Source organism: Cupressus sempervirens, chromosome 7 (genome assembly GCF_028749045.1).
Source record: "Cupressus sempervirens isolate cs-2001-9-10 chromosome 7, ASM2874904v1, whole genome shotgun sequence".
NCBI classification, from domain to species: domain Eukaryota; kingdom Viridiplantae; phylum Streptophyta; class Pinopsida; order Cupressales; family Cupressaceae; genus Cupressus; species Cupressus sempervirens.
In genome coordinates this window covers 653688205-653694204 of record NC_143124.1, presented here as the reverse complement: position 1 = coordinate 653694204, position 6000 = coordinate 653688205, and positions in this window count along the sequence as shown.

Below are 6000 nucleotides of genomic sequence, written 5' to 3'. Positions count from 1 at the left end.
AAGTTGGTAAAAAGGGGAGAGATTACCAAGGAGATGAAGAGAAAAAGTAGGAGAATGTTGAGTGCACTAAAGGGGAGAGCATGCATATGAATCAGGAAAAAGTCTAAGATATCAAGAATGGTCAAAGGGAGATAATGAGAATGATTTTTTTTACAAATAGAAGATAATTTATGTTGTTTAGAATTTGTGTACACCCAATGGGGGAGAATGTGAAAATTTGATGAATAGTGAAGTATATCTAAAGGGGCAATAGTTGTTGATGGACACTAGCTAGAGAACCTAAATTATGAAGATCAAAGAACCTGAAGTTACAGAGAACCTAACAATGAAAAAATTGAACTGTATGATTTGGTGGTTTGTTTCATAATGTAATAGTATGTGGCCATGTGTTTTCATCAATGCTAAAGGGGGAGATTATTATCCCTAATTGATAATGTTGAAGATAAGGAAGATAATGTATGTGAAAGAATCATATCAGTTGTTATGTTGTCATTGATGTCAAGAATTAAATGGTAAGGCATTATGGTTATTCTTTAAAGTACTAAATCATTTGAAGGATGTAGAGTTGATTGGTGAAGATGGTTTGAAAAGAAAATGGAAGAAAGTATTGATAAGTATAAGGATTTCAATGGACACTTGGTGAGTTAGACTTTGACAGTATAATGTTGATTTGGTTATTTACATGAGTTGATCAAGTGTTGAGATTATATATAAGCAAGATATGTTTCTTAACAAAGAAGGAAAGAAGTTGTAAAGTGAGGATACAAGGAAACAATAAGGTGCACCAAGCTAGACAAATAAGCTCAGTAAAAGAAGGACTAGTGATCACTGAGCAATCGCAATAGTCATCAAACACAAGATAAACAAGTGAAGGATGAAAAAGATTAACTGAGTTTGACTAGTGGTGACCAAGCATAGTATTAACCGAGTGATTGTAATGTTAATCGAGAAAGGGAAATATGAACATTTTCTAGAAGAATCAATTTCAGGTCGATATTTCATAAAAATGTGGATTAATCAAGACTTTTCTAAGATAAGGACAACATTTTTTATGAGATCTACACATGGAGAAATTCAACAAAGATATGACTATGGAGATTCAATGATTTGAAATGGAGCTCAAAGTTCAAGGTCAAAGTGTGATACCTGAGTGTCTAGATACAATTAATCTAACTAGATGAACACTAGATGATTGTAATTAAAAACATAAAAACATTGGAAAATCTAGTGAAACAGTAATAAATTATCTATTTAAGGGATCAATGAGCCAAGTTCATTGTTGTTGATCAATTTTTTAGTGAAGAAGAATAAAGAAGGGTCACTGCGCATAATTGTATTGCTAGATCAAGCAAGTGAAGTGTGAAATTGATGTGTATGTGAGTAGATCAACTAGAATGAAGAAATATAAAGAATAGAAGTGAAAAGCTAAGAAAAATGGATATCAAAAACAAAAAAGGTAGTTGCATTACTTATCAAATCATTTCACTATTACTATCTAAAAATTGTAGAAGAAAATCTAATAACTGAGTGGACTTAACAATCTTATTTGTAAATCATTTTTAAGATAACATTCCATTGAATGTTTGTAAGTCCTTTAAAACATGCTAGTCCAAATAAGGAGTGGTAAGGTCTAGATGATCTTTGATGTAAATCCCCTAATAGGGTCACATCTAACAATGTGTAGGTAACCTTTGACAAGGTAGGCTTCTAATACATCTCAATGCAAAAGAGTGAAATTTTGGGTTGCTAGTTCCCATGTGAGTTTTCCCTTAACAAGGTTTCCACATTAAAATATTCATGTCAATATGTGTGGATGTTTCTAGTTTTGCATGTTATTTCATGTTTACTATTTCATATTGCAACTCAATGTATACATGATTAATTTCTCTAATACTCAGTACGTGAACATAATGAAGTTGACTGTTTGCTGATAATAATTAAAGTGAATATAATTGTGAAGTTTAGATTTGTTAACAAGATGATGTATTGAAAGTATAAAGTGTTAAGTTGTTGAAAATTTATGAGACCTAAGAATAATTGATTCACCCCTCCCCTCTTAGTTATCTAACAACAACCCCACAGTGCATAGTTTGTAAACTTAGCAAAAACTAGCAAATCTTCACAAGACATTACATTGATATATAGTCCTTAGATAATCAAAGTTATTACTCTCTTGTGTATAATTAATCTCAACTAACTTTGATGGGTTGACAAACAAAGCATGCAAAAGAATATGCACTTGGATGCCCCACTTGAGAGAATATGCAAATGACAATAATCAACAATAATCAATATGCAAGGCATGTTGCTCCTACTCATAAAGTGGACACTTAAGAGGAATCCTCCAATATTCTTTATAACCATCACTGACATGTGTCCACTTTGTGGAATGAAATTACAATTTTTCATAGGAAATAAATATTAAATATTTTGAATCTCATGTCCCATACTACACATAATCAAAATAATTTAATATATTAAAGAATATAATGAAAATCATATGCTCGTGGATGAATTGGAATTAGCAAAATAATTAAAATTTGTTAAATTATAGATAAAAGGAATTATAAATGTTAGAGTAAAGGGTTATTTTAATTTCATTTATTAAATCCTTTACTCCCTTCTTAAGATTTCCCTATATGCACTTGCATTTCTATTTAATAATTAAATAGTAATTATTAAATGTCATTTACCTCTTAGGGTTTCCTTTTTAGATTTTATGATCTCCTTCTATAAGGATTAATCAAATGTAAATTTCATTCATTCCTTTAGTCTGATAATATAATTTTCCATATTTTCACAACAAAACCATTGCATCTTCTTTGTCTTTTCTTCTCTATGATAAGTTCTTACATGTAGGAGTTCTTCATCTTTTGTGGATTTGTATTGCTCAAATCCTTCATGGTATCAGAGTTGGATCTGTTGTGGCTTGTTAAGTTTTTGAAGAAAGTGGGAATGAGGGTTTGTTGGAACACATCTAGATGTTTTTGAGTTTTTTTTTGTGAAAATAGGGGGTCTCTAAATTTTAGAGAACTTTGAGGCCAAATAGACCTCACGGTTGGTTTCAAAAATGTCAAAACCCCTATTTTCATATAAAATTTGTCAATTTTGGACTCTGGGCAAATTTGTGGCATTTTTTTTTTCTTTCCAAGGTCCTACGGCCCTCAATACACATTCTAACAAGGAAAATTATAAAAAAATAAATGAATATAAAATTACGTTTATAAAAAATACAGTGTGTTTTAAAAAATGTGATGCCAAGCAACTGCCACAACATCCCATGTTCCCCACCCGTACACCACCATCGGCCGCACCCCACCCAACTTATGGTCACATGGGGGGTCGGGGACTAATTCTTTAGCCGTTTTTCAAATTTTTGTTAGGGTTTGGAAGTTTTTCTTTGACTTCTAGAGGCCTTATTGGTGTTTTGGCTCTAACTTGAGCATTCTGTATCTTTTTTTGGAAAACAAAATATTGTTAGGAAGCTAATTCCGAGACAGACATGATAATGAAGGTATTTTTTGGATTTTTTTTCCAGTTTGACACCTATTTTTTCTCAAGGTCAAATGATTGTTTCTATCTTCTAGAGGGCATAACTTTCTCGTTTTAGCTCCATTTTTTGTTCTAAAAGAAGCACCAGAAAGCTCTTCTCGAGCACTATCGAGATTATGCATTATTTTCATTAATTATTTTTAAAGGTAAATGTGATTTTCAAACTAAATCTTTTTTCCTCTTTTCTTGTATACATTCCTTCTAGCAGTTGGGGTTTGGTTTTTTGCATTGTGGGGGGTGTTTTGTATTGTTGTTTCTATTATTTACATCAATAAACCATAAATTTTTCAAAAAACAATCTAACACCTTCTAAAAAAATGGTTGAGACCTCTTCTTGTCTAGAAATTTTGACCCATCATAGCTATCACACATGGAAGTCCCTAATGACATGGCTTCTCTCGTCAAAAGGGTTGTGGTCTTGATTAGATGTAGTGCATCCAATTTTATAGATGCCTTTTGAGGTCATGTAGCATAGGAACAAGATGGATGAGGAAATGGAGTTGGTTTCTTTACAGGTATCTGATAGTCTACAGTTTCTTCTTGATGGGTGCAATACCCCTCTAGCTATGTGGATCAAGTGTGACTACTTGTTAGTTACAATGAATGAGTTTAGGGCACTTCAGATTGAGGAAGAGCTTACCTCTCTTGTACCATATTCTTTTCCTTCCACTGAGGACTTCTTGATGGAGTTCAAACAATAGAGATCATTATCGTAGGGTTGTGGGAAAACCAAGACTAACACTGAGTTCATTTACTTGATTCTTTCTAAGCTTCGTGGAAACTTTTAGTTTTTTCTTTTACCTTCAATTCCACCATGGATGCTTTGGGTACTATATTTATCATGCCATCCTTTGAGGTTTTTTTTTATCATTTGATTTGAGAGGAAGCTAACCTCTCTCAATTGGATTCTCTCACAGGCTCATAGACTTATGCATTGGTAGCTCAAACATCTTCTCGAAAGAAGGAGAAGAAACAAAAGTCACATCCTATAGAGTCTCAAATTGATTCTAGCCCTTACATCACATCATGCCCACCTCCTCCTAAGGGAGATAAAAAAAATCCAAATAGACCAAGGTGTGCTTATTTTAATAAGCCCAATCATGATGAATTACATTGCTATGAGAAGAAGTTAGATGGCTATGCCAAACAGGTTTCAGATTTGACAACTCTCCTTCAGAAGAGAAACATTGATATTCCTTCTACTTCTCATAGATCTTCATCATCATCATCATTTTAGTCAGATGGTAAAGGCATAGGAAATGGTCATGTACAATCTACAACTACTACTCCACATTCTTCTAGATGGTTACTCCATTCAAGTGCTTCACACCATATGGCATCTTCTCTGGATTTGTTCTCTTCTTTTGAGGCTTCTCCTACTCCACATATTTTGATGGGGACCAACACTATTATAATTCTATGTGGTAAAGGTTCTATTAACATTGATGATGGTAGATTACATGATGTACTATGTGTTCCATTTTTTCCTCTAACCTTCTATCGATTTATCATATTACACATTGTAGGATAGGGAAGACAATTGAGTTTGCACAAGATTTAGTACACATTAGAGATAGTGAGACATGCAATATTGTTGCTATAGGGACTATTGATCATTCTTTCCACTTATACGATTTCTCTCATTTTGGTCCACCATCTCCACTATCAGAGACTCACTCTCCTTTTTCATGAGAGACTATTGAGGTGAATTAGGTTACTTGAACTTATGTGTTGTTCCTGAGGCCAGTGTTGTGACTTCCACACCTCCACCTCCTATTGAAATTCCATCCATTGCACATGATTACCCTTCAATATTTCCTACCATTGCAGCTCCACTCATTGAGCCACCTACTTTAGTTGTCAAGGATATATCAAAGGAAACACACCTCCTCTCAAATGGTAAATTTAGCACACCTATCATCCCACCTCCATTGGATATTCCATTTCAAGATTCTCACGCATTATCCTTTGAGGATCAACTAGGACTTCTAGCTTCACCTTACATTTAGGGGTTTCATCTTCCTTGTCCACTACCTTTATTTCTTTTAGATTGGAGCCACATTGGTCTATTCATCAACACATGAGTTTTGTCATTCTAGGAGGGCTATGGAGTCTCAAGCCTCTATCATGGGTGGTTTCATTGTACTTATGGTTTTGAGAGAGTCTCTTAAGACATATCATTTGTTCTATCTCTTTTTGGAGTAGGATTTTTCCCATGTGGTTTTCCCTTTTTCTCCATATCATAGAGATTTGGTTGTGATTGGGTACCTCATCAAGTCTTGTTGCTGAAACCCAAGTTTTCTTTTAGCATTGTAGTTTCTTTCTTTTTCATGCATTGTTGCTCATCTTAAAGGGGCATGTTCGAGTAAATGGTTAATATAATTTCATTCATTAAATTACCTTTACTCCCTTCTTAAGGTTTCCCTTTATGCACTTACATTTTTATTT